Genomic DNA, 18,398 nt, shown 5'->3' on the forward strand with positions numbered 1-18,398 from the left:
TATAATAAAGATAAAATGTATTATGATTGGGGTATCCTACTACTTAAAAATGGCTATAGCTGTTATTTTTTGTTTGAATTAATCCTTGCTTGTTTTCCTCTTTGTATCTACAGTTCTGCATAATTTAGCAGTACTTTCTAAGTACTAATGTACTCTGAACTATTGTTATGCTCTCCAACATCAAAAGTAGCATCATTTTTATTTAGGGTGCTGTTTTTTTGTAGTCTATCTTGACTAAGTAAAATAGAGCTTGGCGTACTTGGGTAGCATTGCAAAACACTTAAAATGGAACATTTAAGTTGCAATCCTAGAATCCCCAGAACCAGTTAATTTAAATTTGTATTATTTTCTCTAAAGATAATATAAAACTGAGAAATTGCCAAAAAATCCTCTACCAGAATACACCATTGTACATAGTTTTCTAATTCAAACAATGGAACAAAGGACATTAGTCAAACTTTGATTCTCGTTAAAAATCTATTTTTTTTCCTTGAAAACAAGAGAGTGATGGTGGCTTTCTGAACTGTGTGATTTCTAGACAAGCCCTGATCCTTCAGTTTGTGACATTTCTTTGCTTCCATGACAACAAATGACATCCATTGTCCAATGCGAGTTTACAAGCAGTGTCAGCTTTCTTTTAATGTAAATGTTACAATTAATTCTTCCATCTGTAACTTCAGGACTGCCAAAGAAAGGGGGGATTTCCTGTGGGATGGACTGCTCAACATCCTTATGCTGAAAGGGTTAACCATATGATTACCTCAAAATGATTCAACAGGTTTTAAAGGGCATTTTGTCCAACTTAACAATAATGGAGCTGTTAAATAATGTTTAGTGTTGTTAATTTTGCCTCCACTCTTGTGGACACTAGTAGTATGTATGACCTTTTACTCACTCCCTGAGGACACTAGGGGCACTATCTCCCTGGCAGTAAAAAATGAATAAAATGGGAGAATTTGATTTGACCTTGGTGAACCCTGTCTGAACCCAATCACTATGGTAACAGGTCTCTTGGTTCATTCCATTAAGCTGATCAGAGCAAGATAAATGCCAGGAACATCACTAGATAGTAAATTAGGTTTTCATTAAACAATCTTACTTTTCAGACCAGCGAGCATTTTCTACTTGAAGCGTGTCACGGAGAAACTATGCTTTATATAGGAGACTTGCACCGTGAAAATTGTAAGCTTTGGTTACCATGGGAAGACAAGAAAGAACAAACATATGGTTGTACTCTTACACTAATTGTCGCAAAGTAACTGCATTTATTTTGCTGGACGGCTTTCTTTATTTTTATGAAAAGTAAGAAGGAAAGACTTATAGGACAAATAGGAACCTTTCCTAAAGACCTTACCAAGCAAATAAAAAATGAAGTTTTAAATATACAAATTAGTCTATTGCAAAGGATTTTGATTGAGTAGGCAAAATACTGGACATCTCATCCACAAAAGTTACCACAAAAAGTTGAAAGCATCATACTGCATATAACAGTTTCTGAAATGTTATGTTGACTGTGTCATCACATTATACCGATCAGACATGAAATTATGACCAACTGCCTTTTATTGTGTAGGTCCCCCTTTTGCCACCAAAACAGCCCTGACCCATCGAGGCATGGACTCCAGTAGACCTCTGAAGGTGTGCTGTGGTATCTGGCATCAAGACGTTAGCAGCAGGTGTGTTCTGACACCTTTCTATGAGAACAAGCATTGACTTTTTCAACAATTTGAGCTACAGTAGCTCGTCTGTTGGATTTGTCCCCACAGGCCAGCATTTTCCCCCACATGCATCAATGGCCCTTGGCTGCCCATGACCCTGTCGCCGGTTCTTGGACTGCTTTTCTTGGACCACTTTTGATAGGTACTGACCATTGCAGACCGGGAACATCCCACAAGAGCTGCAGTTTTGGAGATGCTCTGACCCATCACAAGATTATCAGTGTTATTCACTTCACCTATTAGTGGTCATAATGTTATAGTTGATTGGTGTATATATGTCAAAAGCATTTATTTGGGGGGGGGGGAGTCTGGTATTTAAGCACAAACCAGGGCAGTTGCCAACTATACAATATGTAAGAAAGGGCAAGAAAATTCTGCGTAATGCATATCTAATAGATTAAATGTTTTCAATAGAGCTGGATTAAATGTTGAAAATTGCTGCTGTGGGAGCTTCAAATGCATTGCCAGTTTCCACATATTCACGCTACAAGGCATTCCTGAAAAGTCATGTGTCATGCAGTCACTAGTGGTCATGTGATAAAAATGTGACTCTGCTCATGAGGTACATGTCACCAGAAACCCAAGTTTGCTATCAAGGTTTTTCCTGTAAGAAGTTCCCATTGGAAACTCTCCTGTCATGGTCCTGTCTTCTTCTTATGTATCATTTTGACCTAACCCAAGTGCAAATATTTAACACTTGCACTCATGATCCTGGTGTCATGGCAGCATTCACAAAGCTATAAATTCCTCTCCTCACTAAAAATAGGGCTGAACTGTTAACATCAAAGTTTTATATATCCAACAGCCACTATGATCTAAAACTTGAAAATGACTTTTTAAAGTGATCTTGATTATACTCAGATCATATGATTGTAGACTCTAAAATGGTATATAGAGTTTTGAAAAAGGGGAACTGTCACATGTTTAAAACTATGAAAAAATAATTCTAAATAAGTTTCGTTGAGCATACACTTAAAACATATGGAAATCAACTAAAAGAGAGACTATTTTACATCATACGGTGCACCGTAAGTAGAAAAATGCAGCACGCCAGCAATGATGAGCAGCTACTCTTAAAAATTATCCCTTCAATAAAGAGAGGCTTTCAGCTTAGTTGTGGGTATCCCACAGAGTTAAGCACTCCAGCCTGGAGCTGAAAGACAATTTTAAGGCAAGACAGGAGGCTTCCTATTTTGCATATCTTCCTTTACTCTCACAGTAGCAGCAAAGAAAGAGTTAACAAGATAAGTAGAAACAACCAATAGAAAACAGTGCATAGGTGGTATATAAACCCCTAAGCCATCCTCCTCTTCCTCTTTCTTTGCTGCTCACCGTAGCTGCAGGTCAGTCCTCTTCCTTTTTTCAGGAATTATTATTAAAACTTTTCCATATATATACAAATTACATTTTTCTCATAAACTGTGTATTGCTGATATATGTTATTCTGTGTATATTGCTGTGTCTTTTGACTCGTTTTATTTAGGTTCCCCGGACACTACCGGTCCGTTTTGGGGAGGTTCTTTTCCTCTCCCTCCGTCCTCCGGGTCTCCCCGGTATCCCCCCCTTCCCCCCCCTCTCTCCCTCTCCTATGGCCCACCAGTACCTTCCCTTCTACCTTTCCTTCTATCCGTTTTCGGATTTCCCGCCTCTCTTTTGCCGTACATCCGGATCTCACCTCTCCGGTACCCTTTCTCTCTCCGGATCCCTCTTCGGTCCCCTTCCTGGTCCTTTCTCTTCTCGCCCGCGATTCGCGGGATCGTGGTTGTCTCGAGCGGTTCAGCCGCCATCTTGCTTCTCCCTTCGCGCGCTTGCGGCGGCCATGTTGCTACTCTCTTAGCGCGGCTTAGCTTGCGGCCGCCTCGTGCGTAGCGGCCGGGTCTCACGACGTCTCTTGCGAGTTCCGGTCGCCATCTTTGATCTCATTCATATGGTTTTTTCTACCACCAACGCGGTATATTGTTATCTCAGACGGAATTTTGGTGTTTTTGATTGCTTTCCACATCGGGTGAGCCACTTTTATTTGTTTATCTTCCCGATTTTTTCATACTGCATAACAGGTTACTATATAATTGGCAGGCTGAGCCCCTGCTTTGTAGTTCTCACTGCTCTTTGGGGATTTATCGGCTATACATGTCCCAGGCTGAGTCCCTGTGGATGAATAAATTATATATAAGAGTGCCTTATTGCTTCTAGATACCTGCCCTTTACACTACCTTCTCTCTTTCTCTCTGCAGACAGTATGTCGCAAGATAACATGCCCTCCCAGGATGCCTTTATGGCCTGGTTAGAAGCAAAGTTTTCCAATTCTGTGGAGTCCTTCTTTTCAAAAATGTCAGCTAATCTGCCAAACCAAGGGTAACCTCCTGTCCCTACTGGCCCTACTAATATTCCATCAGAGTCAGAATCTGATAAATCGGAAGGAGAAGCTTCCGGCTCTAAGCGCCCCTGGAAGGGCAGCAGCATCTCAGCTGGCAAGGGCAAGGCAAAACGCCCAAAAACCTCTGGCACTCCTACTAATGACCCACTATCCATAGTGGACGAATGGCGGGCCCCCGGCCGTGCATCCCTGATAAAGTGGCCCTTACTCCAGAGTTTGACCCCAATGTGGTCGCTCTTTTATCGGTGAATAAGAGAGATCCAAGAAGAGGGTTAGAGCAAGGCCTTAAGTCTGCACAGGATAAACTCCTGGATCTAGTAGGGCCGGTCACCCAGATATTATCCCTGGCGGACAGGGCATTTTTACAAAACACCCCTCAGGATCCCAAAACTATCCGTGACTGGGCCCTTCGCGTAGTTTGCCTTCTGTGAAACGCAAACGTTTCCATCGCTACACAGCGACGCAAGGCGGCCTTACTCCGCATGGATCCCCGCATGGCCGAATTGGGCACCAAAGATTTAGGAGCGGCCGCTAACGGTTTGCTTTTTGGGGACGCATTTGTTAAGGAGCTTAATCGCCACGTATCGCTGATGACGTCTGGGAACAAAGCCAAGCTTTCCATGAAAAGGGTTTTTTAACCGAACCCCCGTTTTTCTGGGAGGGCTGGACGACCGCGGGGCCGGGCCGCCAGCCGTTCTTCATCCCAAGGCCCCAGGAACTTCCCTCAGACGCAGTCTTCGTACAGACCACCTTACCATCAGAGGCCCGTCAACCCACGTGGAGGATACAGAGGCGCTCAGGGATTCCCCAGAGGACGTTCTAGTTTTGGTAAGTCCAACTGTTTCCTAACCTTCTTTCCCTCTACGGGTTGGGGCCGCATATCCCATTTTTTCCACAACTGGGTGTGGATTTCATCAGACCCTTGGATCCTCCAACGGTCCAGGGTTTCCAGATAGACTTTGTCTCTCCCCCCTTTCAGGTATGCAGACCTCGCCCTCCCTGCAGGTCCTCGGCCGATCAGGCTCTGATAGAGACGGAACTCCGTGCCCTTCGCGACAAAGGGGCTATTCAACGAGCTCCCGGTCCCATTGGGTTCCTCAGCTCTATTTTTCTGGTGCGCAAACGCACCGGAGTCTTCCGTCCGTAATCAATCTTTGGTCCCTCAACGCCTTTGTAGTCTATCGCCACTTCAAGATGGAAGGCATCCATCTCCTCCGGGACCTTATGTCGGAAGGCGATTGGTTCACCAGGTTGGACATCACGGGCGCCTACCTCTCCGTCCCGATATACCCGGATCACAGGCGTTTTCTTCAATTTCGCTGGGGCAGGCAGGTTTGGCAGTTCAAGGCCCTTCCCTTGGTGCTTTACAAAGCTCCTGAGGCCGGTCATGGCTTTCTTCCGATCCAGGGGCGTCAGGTGTATAATATACCTGGATGACATCCTGTTGTTTTCAGGCTGCCGAGAGACTCTGATCACCCAGACGGATTTTGTGGTTCGAACCCTTCACAATCTCGGCTTCATTGTCAAGACCCTCAAGTCCGAACTCGTCCCGAGCCAACACATTCTTTTCCTGGGCTTCGAGATAGACTCTCAGGCGGCCATGCTTCTCCATTCGGAAGGAAATTCGGGCTCTTCTTTGCCAAGATTTTTGCCCCCTCCGTCTCCTAGCTCGGGTGGTAGGTCTCCTCTCATCCTCCATTCAGGCAATCTTCCCCGCTCCACTCCACTATCGGGCTCTTCAGTGCATCAAGGCACACCATTTGAGGAGGACACCTTCTTATGACCAGGTGATCCAGTTGACGCAGGAGGTACGCCAGGAGCTTCACTGGTGGCTACGCCACATGGAGGCTTGGAACGGGCGAGCGATCTTCGGCTCTCAGCCGGACTTCGTCCTCGAATCCGATGCCAGTCTACTGGGTTGGGGCGCTGCCTCCGACTCAGAGGCGACCAGAGGTTGCTAGTCTCTGGAGGAACGCTCGCTCCATATAAACTGTCTGGAGCTGATTGCGGGTTCTTTCGCGATCAGGAGCCTGGCCAAAGACCGTTCGGACTTCTGTCTCCTTCTGGGGATGGACAATTTCTCAGCAGTCCGCTATATCAACCGCTTGGGGGGCATTCAGTCCAAACGCCTCACGGACGTAACGAAGGACATCTTCGAATTTTGCCTTGCTCGCAATATCACCCTGCAGACGGAGTATCTCCCGGGCGTCGAGAATCTCCTAGCGGACTGGTTCTCCAGACACTGGCGGGACGCGAGCGACTGGAGACTCCACGGTCAGGTCTTCCAGGATCTCCAACGTCAGAGAGGCCCTTTTCACCTGGACTTGTTTGCATCCAGGACAAATCGCCAGACGGAAGACTTTTACAGCTGGCTTCCAGACCCGGAGGCCCTGGCGACGGACGCCTTCATGCAGGTGTGGCCGACCTCGGGTGCGTACGCGTTTCCCCCTTTCGCCTTCATTTCGAGGGTCATCCATCACTTATGTCGCAGTGGGGGCTCTCTGGTCCTGGTGACTCCCCTCTGGCATGCACAACCGTGGTTCCCAGCCCTGTTGCAGTTGTCTGTCCGGGACCCTCTGGGTCTTGCGTCTTTTTCTACTCTGCTGTTGGGCCCAGAGGGTCAACTGCACCCTCTCATCCAGGAAGACCATCTCCTCCTGGTAGCGTGGACGATTTCGGGGGACCCCGATTAGGCTCGGGCCAATCGGAGGCGGCTCAATCCCTGCTGCATGAATCTTAGGCTCCAGGTACCCGAAAGTCGTACCGGGCAGCTTGGCGAGGTTGGGCTGCAGATGCTTGCTGCATCGTGTACCCTTCGGTCTGGGGCTGCTTTGGACGACATTCTCAAGGCGGCAGATTGGTCCCGGGCCTCCACTTTCAGGGAATTTTACTTTCGCCCGGTGTCGTCCGCGGCGGTGGCATTAATTTCGGGCGTTAAAAATGCAAAATAGGAAGCCTCCTGTCTTGCCTTAAAATTGGAAATTATTCTAGCCTCGGTGCACGAATAATTATAATTTTAATAAAGACAGGAGGCGCGTATTTTCCCTCCCATCCCTCCCGTGTTGGGTAAGTTGAATGTGTTTATTTTTGCATGTTTTCTTATGCTTATGTATGCTCATTTTGTCGTTTAGATGCGGGTATATCTGTTTTTCTGTGTTTATGTGGCATTTTACGTGTTTGGAAGGATCTGGTCCTGTTATGTTCTTTCTCTTTGTTTCAGCGTGATGTCATCGCTGCGTGTTAGCGACTCGGCTACCCGTTTTTTGAGCTCTGTTGGCTGAATTCGGTGCGACACCACCTGTTCCAAGAGGATTCTGGTTCCGGTTCCAGTTCTGTTCAGTGTTCTCGTCGGTTCTACGCTATCGACCGGTTTGGAGGACGTTTCTTCAGTCCGGTTCACATCGACGAAAGAGGAAGAGGAGGATGGCTTAGGGGTTTATATACCACCTATGTACTGTTTTCTATTGGTTGTTTCCACTTATCTTGTTAACTCTTTCTTTACTGCTACTGTGAGAGTAAAGGAAGATATGCAAAATACTCGCCTCCTGTCTTTATTAAAATCATAATTATTCGTGCACCCAGGCTAGAATAATTTCCAATTGTAGTGCCCTTTTCTTCCACGGCATCTCTCGGTGTAAATGGAAACACAATAGGAAGATGCCAGCCAAAATTATGCACATTCTCAGAATAAGACTGCTTGTACTGGTAATACCATGGCTGAACAACTGAAATGCAACTGTAGATCGTACATGAGAGAATGCCCTATTGTGCACTACCTAACGAGAGACAGTATTTGATATGAAACTAGTAGAAGGATTGCAGGTGGACCTAAACTACACAAAAATGATTGGGAGGCCTAAGCATAAATAGTTTCAGTTGTGTAATATTACCAAAGTATTGTCAAATAGTTAATATTTACAGACTCGTGTCCCACTGGACCAGTACCTTAACAGATTGGTGGTCAGTTTTATGTACGTTGAGCACTGCCCATTTCACTACAAAACCTGTGAAAAACCTTAATGTTCTGCAATGTAGCAAATTCTGTCCTAATGGTACCAAATATGATGTTGGCTACAACATTAATCTGCCCAGAACAATACAACTGCTTCTCAGCTGAGGTATAGGAATGTGTAATCTTTTTATTATTTTTTAACAAAATCTCATAGGAAAAGACATATAATTCACATGGAAGCAGTCAATGGCATGCCTGATAATGACTCTATAAGACGCTAGGAAAAAAGATATTTTTTAGCATAGCACTGCACATCATCATGAAAAATTTAGCATTTGTTTACCCACTCTTGGTTCTAAAATTCTCATTAAAACAGCACTGGCCAAACCAATGGCCTTGTTTCATTAAGGTTCTCAAAGCTACTTTCAGTGGACAATGCCCATTTCATTTGGTTTCCCTATGTGTCATATTTACATGATTTGAAATCATACAATTGTAGGAATTATTTAAGTATTTAAATATACCAATATATCTCCAGGCTAATAACAATACGTTTTAAATTCTGCTCATGTTTATGTGCATCCCGATTAGTATTTGGCAAAAATGTAGAACAATGACCTATATACAGAAAGTAGTACAGCCTGGTGCTTCATCCACTTACAGTTAAGATATAGTTACAGAAAAAAAAAAAAAAACAATTGACGTAATTCATAAAAATGTACTCAAGTGTCGTCATTTCTGTTTAAGAATAGGTGCTATGACATTTTCATTAAAACATTAATATTTTAATATCTGTATCTGCACCCACACAACACTGGAGACCAAGGACGATCTACATAGCAGTTACACCGTTTATTAGCAGACTGGGGAAGAAGAGTTCTTGTACTTTGGGGACAATGGCCACTAAATGTTGTATGTGTGGCTGCCAGCTGGACACGCATGACTAAGCTACACTGAAGCACCCAATCTACCGCTGGAGCAGTAAAAGTACCAGGTATAAGACGCACCTTTTTTTTTGAAAAAATTTGGGGTCTAAAAACTGGGTGCGTCTTATACAGTGGTGGTAGACCTGCTGCTTACCTCTGTGTTGCTCAGCAGCGTCTCTTGATCCGTCGAGGAGACATCACGTCACATGACTCCGCTCTGTTCCTGTTCGAGCAACGCAGAGGGAAACTCTGCGAAGTCTGTGAGCGGCACCAGAAGATCTGCAGTTCAGATAACGGTGGGGGAGTAAATGAATGAATATATGTGTGTGTGTGTGTGTGTGTGTTTGTGTCCAGGCCCGATGTTACGTATTTATATTTTGTTAAATTCTGTCTAATCTAACATGACGTAAATGCCTGCTTTGTAAATATTACAAAGTGTCCATTTTGAATACACATACGTTGCAGGGGAGGTTTAATTTTTTAATCTTATATATATATATATTTTTATTTATTTATTTATTTTTTTATGAGGTTTAATGTTTACATTTTTTTTTTACTTTGCACCAGAGGTCAATCCGCAAGGCTGGTTAGATAATCTAGAGACACATCAGGTAGAAGACAATTTAACCAACCACTGACAAGGATAAGAGAGTGACAAATCAATATGTCTAATGGAGAGAAAGGTAATGCTGACATCAAAGATTGAGCTATTCATCATGTCATTTAAAAATGCAAAAAACTTCCATTGCCATTAGGCTAGACCAATATTTGTTGGAGACACATTCTTATGTAGAGTACAAATAGAATGAAACCAACATACCAACATATTTCTATGATAAAGGTATGATATTTAATGGAACAATACCTATACTAAATATAAAGGAGCAAAAGCAAAATATCATAACATTTAGGAATGAATTAAAAAATAAAGTGTCAGGAAAGTGGGAATACCAACAAGAATGGTTATGGAGCAGAAACAAAATGAGTAGAAAAGAAGGAGATACATTTTTTTATGAAACAAATAGGAATAAGTAAGTATAATTACATTTTACTAATTACCTCAAGTAGAAGATAATTATTATTTTGGGGGAAAAAAATAATTATCCTGCATTTTATAATACAAATATGTATGTGAAAATCAGATTAATAATTTAAACATAAAAAATTAACACAATATAGCATTCAGCCTGGGTGGCAAATCCAGGCAAGTGGACCAACAATAAAGCTAAAATACATTTTACAGGCAGATATGCTCAATGTGCACCATACAGTCTCACCAAAAATACATTTACGGGAAGAGAATTGATAGAAACTTCTTTAAGGATCATAGAAAGGATCCATTCATTATTTAAATGCTGTATAAATACCTGGCTACTCTAGATACTTTGATTGCCAGCCCTCACCTCATCCTTACTAGAGATGTTTTTTTTTCCAAATGGGCAATACGATAAAATGTATCTCCCATGACTCTGATTAGGTGTCTGCTAACTACGTAAAACTCAGTCTTTCATTTTACTTCATAAAAGTGAAGTTTACTATAAGGAAATCAATAAAGTACAACCAGCTGTACAACAGAGCGACAGCTTACCTGCAATACCCCATGTACAGAAATAGATAAGCGTTTGGACGTAAAATATAAGTGTTTGACATTTGTTTTAATAATTAGATTTGTTTCGGTAGATGAAAAGGTTTCTTTACTTTTCACAAATGCTGTATTTTAATGTGTGTATCTCCTTAAGTGCTATTAGAAACATGGACCAACAAATAATGATCATGTTTACTGTATGTGGCTAGGTTCTATAGCACCACCTGGTGGTAAACTATATATAGGGACCTGCCTGAAGCAGCTTCCATTTTCTGATGTCCTAGCAGGCCCAGGCAACTACTTCTCTAAGTTTATAAACATTTAATCTGTCAATAATTTTGTATTATGAGGCACACAGATCTTACCTAAAAGCATTTCTGATCAACAGTGAATATGTTTTTCTTTACATTTAATACCTATAATTCCCTGATGAAAAAATCACTATCGATTTTTTATCTTTCAAAGCAAAATCCTCACCAAATTTGCTGTTTATTTATACAGGCCATTCATTTGCTTTTGAAATTGCAATAACACCATATATATTTGCCATCATTCGCAGAGGCCAATATAACAGAGCTGCATATTTCTAGTAAATATAGTTAATATATATAGAACAGTGGTATGGGAGTTATCACTAGCACGTAGCTGCCGACAATCCCTAATGACTCAGGCGTTGATGTCCAGCTGTTTCAGCTATTGGCCTAATCCTTAGGGCTGTTGGCTGCTCTGGATGGACAATGCTTAAATCCAGAGCTATTCTTCTGTAAGAGGTGTAGATTGGGCATTCTGTGGATAGAGTATGATATGATGGTGCCGTGTTCTTCAGTTCTTCAGACGTGTTTGCCTATTGCCTGCCCATAATGTTAGACCTATTTTATATTTACTATAAATAGTAATCGATAAAGAATTATTGTGGTGTATTAAATATTACATATTGTTTCACAGACCTTTTTTTTGTACTACCTCAACATATAAACTATTCATGTTTTAAGAACAGTTTGGTATCTACTGTACATGCAGCATGTACACTTATTATGAAATATTGTGTCTGCATTAAGCATGAAAAACTTGTAGTAGAACAGATAGGTGATTAAATGAATCAATTGCTTTTAGTATTAATTATAAATAGACAATTTGCTCTTATATCATCTGATTAAGTCCCAGCAGTGGGACTTGTTGTATACCTCTGAGTTACTGTGTTAACATTTTGGACTTTTATGTTTTTCCAAATGTGCATCTGCAAGGTGAGCTGCAGTGTTTTAGGGACAAAGTGTGACATCACACTTCCATCACGAAATATGGATGAATAAATGGACATCATGTACGTAATGTGGGCTTCAAAAAATAGATAACATGTGATATCACCATGACATTCTTTCCTGATGGTCTAAGTTAGAATGTTGGCAACAATGGGCTGTTCATTTAATACTATTAACACACACACATTCAAGGATGATATGTAATAAAATATTTGTGTGTTTTAGGATCATTTATATCTTTCAATAAATTATGTTGTGTTCAATACTGGCGTGTAGATCTGTGTATTTAAATAACACTATGCAAATAATGATCCAGAGATTTAATTGATGCAGGGCTCAAATAACCTATTCTTTACAATCCCTATGGAGGTCAAATATTTACCAAGAGAATTAGTTCAAAAGCTTCTCATTGTTTTTATCTACAAAAAAATATCTTTTATTTTTAGCTAATCATCTTCTTTGGTGGTAGCAAATATTGCTTAGCAAACTATATTTTGTTTACTTAACTGAATGAACTAATAGATGAAAAAACTATATGACATTCGTAAAATTATTGTTCTTTTGTAATATTGGATGATGTTCTGTACACATTTATACGCCACATCATTTTTACTTTATTACCTAATCAAACCAATCGACAAAATATATGTCTTAGAATATAATTCTTATTCTAAACGAAGAAGAAAAAATCAACCGTTAAATTATTATTCTAAGATGTAACATTTAGAAGTATATAATGGATTATTTTAAAGGACTTATTGTAGATTTCGTTCACATTGAATACATTCATTGTTTTAATTTTACTGATACTTTGTGCAGGTGCTAAAAATGATTATTAATTTCACATTAAACAACTTGCGAGTGTTAACTTCCGCAAGTAATGAGCCTGTAAAATTGAATAGGAATTCCAGAGTCATTTAAAAGTACACTCCAGCCATCATATGTCCTTTAAAACATATTATAGCTGAGTATAGGGATTTATGAGAACCCCCCCCCCCAATGCGTTTCTTCTCATGTCCTTCCCCCAGCTATTTACATTGGACGAGATGGATGCACCAACAGCTCAATTCTCCACAAGCCAACTCCAGCACTGGCTTGCAAAAGAGATCCAGGAGGTCTAGCAAGTCCTCCACACCTACGTATAGCCAAAACTAGTGGCAAACATGGACAGCAAAGGGGCTTTGAAGCTACAGGATTTTCCTAGGTTCATGTTTTTTGGGCAGGGTACCTACAAAGTACTTTAATATGGATTTTTCGTTTTTGTGGCTGTATGGGACATTAGGCTGTTTTTTAGGTTCCCCTATAGCCCTGGATGAAAAGGAAAGCTTGGATTATAACCTCTCAGCATTAGGACTACAGGAATGGTCCTGTATGTGAATTCTACCCTAATATGAGTTGGATGTTTGGATTTCACCCCCTTTTAAGTGACAATGCTTGATGGCCAATTCATGACATAAACAAAAAACCTGATGAAATCTTTTGTTTTTCTTATTGTAATAATCAATGCATGCATAAAACAACACTTAAAAAGTACATTCTTATGTACACTAGCAGATTTATGGCATGAAAATCTCACATTAATAACATTCTTCATGCGCCAGAGTTTTCTCCAAAATAAAAATATGGATGACATGCAACTTTTAAGTAGTTCTCATTAAACAGGCAGCAAAGCCATATTTTCAGCAGTTACCTCCATGGATGATATTTGTACTATTTCTCCAGATCGATGGATCAATCAGTCTATCTCTCTGTTTTTTTGTTTACAAAATTACTATTTCAGTCCAAAGAATTATAAAGATTTTTTTTTTAATCTGGGTGAGCAAACAGAATCAAGTAAAATTCAGTACTGGTTAGACTGATGATTCTTAAGCTTAAAAGCAACTGTTAAAGAACATGGATTATATGAAAAAATGGATGTTCTGATTATAAAAATTATAAAATTTCAATGTTTATCATACACATTTTCAACACTAATACCGGGTCAAATAAAATGTTTAAATACAATTGGCTTTGTTTACACATAGATCTTACTGAAGAGTGAATTTGTTTTATATTTTGGAAAGATACTTTGGCAATTCAGCATTGTTAATGGGGCATTACAAATTCCTTGAAATATCCTCTGCACGCCATATTCCTGAGCTTTATTGGTAAACAAGCACTAAAACTGTTTTCCAGCTAACTGAAAAACCAAATACATTTGTTACATGACAGCATTAAACTCTGTTACTAATTACAGGGCTCAGATAAACGAACATAATCCTCTCCAACATGGAATAACAGAAGAATAATTAGAATATGGTAATAAGAAGCGACACATTTACATACACAGCTGTATGATCAAGGTGCCAGTATCCTATACGTGTAAAATGTCAGGTTTTTGGTTTATTAGTACCACATGGACTTTGTGCACTGAAATAGCCCTTTTTTCTTTTATGGGTGTGATGGAGATTTTTCTCTTATGGGTAATCATTAATGTCATTACTCATATGTCCGAATTTCTTAGTATCCTTTAGTGCTATATGTTGTGGAAATTAGCATATGTATGTGCAATAAGACTCTGTGCATCGTTGCAAACACTGCTGACCAATAAATTATGAACATAGCATAGCCAATGGCATGCAGTTTCAATTAGGGTTGCTGATTACAGGTAATACCACCCTTTCCCTTATGATTTATGATTGTTATATCTATGTCTTCCCCAGATTCTTAATCTAGTTTTACTATAGATTGAACTCCTGTGGTGCGGGTGCATTTTCTGGATATGAAACCTCTGACCTCTACCTCTGGATAGAGTGGACAGCAGCCATTTACATCTGTCAGTATGAGATGCTTTGCTCTCTACAACAGTTGGCAGACCCATATGCTGTTGGATATTTGATATGGGAATGCATTGTAAATTGAGTGTAGAGTAGGAAGTAATCTCCTTTAGCTGAACCAAAAACCCACCTTATTGTTAAATTAATTGTCTCAGCTGTGAGGACATATTAATTACTGGTGTTACAAGGGCCATTATACATTTATGACCTTCGTCTTCCATATGTTGTACCAAACTGATTTATAACAAAACTATTGTTTAGAATATTGGTAATAATTATTAATTTAGCAATAAAGCATATACTAACTATAATTTTAAATTATATAAGATTGGTGATCTGTAGGAAGGAGTGAGAAGAGGCGATAGTTTCGTTCTCTTCCAAAATTATAAAATAAGTAAAAACTGTAAAAATGTGTTTGTTTTTTAAATCAAGCAATTGAAGGAACCCCAGCATGGCGTAACTAGAAACTACAGGGTCCGGTGCCAAAATCGCCCCTGGGTTCCCAACTTCACCAAGCACCATGTCCCATGGTGCCATCTTTGCCCCAGCCAGCTTGCCTGTGCAATCTTTGCCCCAAAGCAGCTTGTCTGTGCCATTTTTCCCAATGTGTCAGTCCTTAGAAACAGCTTCTCAGTGCCTCATAAAAGCTTGCCAGCACCCCCAAACAGCTTGTCTGTGCCATCTTTGCCCTAAAAACCCTGCCTGTTCCATCTTTGCCAAACAGCCTGCCTGTGTCATCTTTGCCCCAAACAGCCTGCCTATGCCATCTTTGCCACCAAATAACTTTTCAGTTCCCCAAATACCTTATTTGAGCTATCTATGTCCTCAAACCTGTTTGTTCCCAACTTGTCAGTGCTCCTAAAACAGCTTTTCAGCACCCGTAAACAGTATGTATGTATGTGCCATCTTTGCCACCAAACAGCTTGTCAGTGCCCCTAAACAGCCTCTGCTATCTTTGCCACCATGTAGCTTTTCAGTGCCCCAAATAGCCTGCCTGTACCATATTTATCCCCAAACATCTTGTCTGTGCCATCTTCTCCACCAAAAAAACCCACACAGCTTGTCTGCACTATCGTTGTCCCAAGCAACTGGGCAGTGCCCTCAAACAGCATAATTTGGCAGTCAGTACCTATTTTGTTTTTATCCAATATCCAAACAAGAAACAACTTGGCAATCATTGTATGATGTTTTGACATTTACTTTGATAAATCATATTTTAGCACATGAACTAAAAGCCTTTACCTGGAAAGAGCTTTATTTGTAAACAAAAAAGCCATATTATGCATTCTACTGTAATATCCATACCTGGTAACTCTGGGTGAAGCCTGTTTCCCTGGGCCTCTGGCTCAGGTTCTTCTTTTCCCAGACAGGGAAGTGATGATTGGCCATGTACACTTCATACCCATTAGAAGTTGTCTGGGGCTAGCCCCACACCTATCAGCAGTTAGCTCTACTTTTCACAAAGCCAATTCCCAGAATAGGGAGAGCTCTAGGTAGCATACCCTTCAAAGTTCTTAAGTATGATTATATCGAATGAGGTACTGATGCCCAATTCTGTGAGTAAATAAAAATAAGAAAAATATGGTTTTAGAAAGGTTAATATATTTAACTAGTCAGGGCACTAGAATCTTGTAAGATAATATTCTCTCTTAAATTTCATTTTTTGGTAGGAAACATAAATTTCATGCAACAGGTTTTAAAAAAAAAAACCCCAAAACTTTTAAATTCCCGAAAAGCGTTTTGAAAAATGTGAATCTTAAAAGTTATAAAATACTTTTTAGATGGTACATTGTAAACTTTACAGCTGCAAACTGTTGAACATACTTTGATTGACAGTGTATCCTAACATTTTACATGGAAGCTGAATGATTTGTGTGCTTCCAGAATTGAAACATAACTAGCGAACATATTTTACAACCGTTTCACTATAAAGAAAAAATATCCTCATTGTCACTTAAAGTGTGGGTTGTTATAAAAAAGAATGACAGGCTTCATGCCTATAATCCCTCCGTTGCCATTATAAAGAAGCTGTGTTTCCAAAACAAACCAGTTTTTCACTGTACTTTCTGTCTTGTCAATGCAGAAATGTAAAGAATAAAGAAGTAATCCTGTACAAGTTTGACAAGTACATTTGACTAATTGCAATAAAAAGCATAAAAAAAGTAGATTAAGTACTTACGTTATAGTCAAAATGTACCTGTTGTATCAAGATGATATAAAAGAATACTTTCCTACTGATAGCAAACGATAAGTTTGTAGCGAAGATGAATCTTTCGGATTTTGTTATTTGGTCATAGAATACTATAGAATAATTAGCTATATTCGATGAGAAGGCTCTCTGCTGATCACCGATTGTTGATGAGTGTAGTTTTTAGCCTTTAAATCTTTGGCTACTGATTTGACCCTGTATAATATGAAAGGATCAATATCAAGACTAGAGCTGGATGAAAAAATGTACCTGTCCCTGAAAATGGACATTTTCTAGCGCCTAAAAATGTTTTTTCCTGTGCTGAGTATTCAGCATTGGAGCACCATGGCATACGTGTTGCGTAACAAAACATGGCATTTTTTCAGGAAATGTTCCATTTAGCAAGATGTCATTGGATCACAGGACCAACTTGGCTATTCCTGCAGAAGAAACTTATAACGGCTGGCCCTCCATAATGCATCTATAAGTAGGTGATATGAAATGTTTCATCTAAGATCAACCCACCGATAACTCCCTGTCAGCGAGTGTGCTGATAATTGAGTGAAAACATACAGTATAGTTTCAATAGTAACCATACAATAGTAATCATAGTAAGCATACTAAAATATATATGCTCCCAAAGGAAATTTCTAGTTCTGATTGGAGGTCAAAAAATCACTTCACATTCCTAAAAATCACATTTTAAGAAGCTTAGGAGCCACTATCATAAAATCTTTTACCATTTGAAAAATATAAAACAGCACTAGAAGACTATAAATCATTCCTTTTTCAAGGCAATAAAGAATAAAGTGTACCTCTAGAACAAATACCTTACTTTTTTATCGGCATAAATTATTTTGTGTAAACAAAATACATTTTTTAAAAAGTGTCCCCAACCTGACCAAGTCAATGTGTCATATATTTATACTAAGCTGTTGTGGAATGGTTTATTTGTAGCTACAGAAACCCAAAAAAACGACACTAACGACCTCCAAGTCTATTAAATGATAGTCCTGGACACTTTAACTAACTGGCAAAAATGGCCTGTTTTAACAGCGAGTAAAGTAATTGCAAAACCTGTTATTATATGTATATTATAAAAGAGTTCAGTTCTCAGGTCACTGGTAATGTGGAGTAGGTTTCTTCATGTGTAAAGGATGTGGTACTGTCATTTTGTTGGCATGACAACCTGTCCATTATAATTCTGGATATTCAGCCACCTCACTTACTCTGAAACGAGTCATTCTGTGGTTAGCGATCATGAGTGGCTTTTGGCAATCATATAAATATTCTAGAGGCTCAAATTAAAAACGTAGGTGTCAAGACGTTTTCTTGTGTGTGTAATTAAGAATATGAATAAATGCCAAAGAGGCAGAACTGAAAATGTTTGCTGCATGATGAACCTGTTTACTTTAAAAACAATATCACTTTGTAGTTCTTTTGGTGCTCATCAAAACCTTTGTGCTGGGGTCACACTATGCTCTGGGGAGTTCTCAGAACAATTCTCATGTGATAAACCTACAAAAATATATTTTGTTGTTTTCCTGCAATCACATTATGTGTCCCATTATACTGGG

The sequence above is a fragment of the Sceloporus occidentalis genome, unplaced genomic scaffold (genome assembly GCF_023333645.1).
Source record: "Sceloporus occidentalis isolate IW3139 unplaced genomic scaffold, rSceOcc1.0.p SCAF_44, whole genome shotgun sequence".
Taxonomy (NCBI): Eukaryota; Metazoa; Chordata; class Lepidosauria; order Squamata; family Phrynosomatidae; genus Sceloporus; species Sceloporus occidentalis.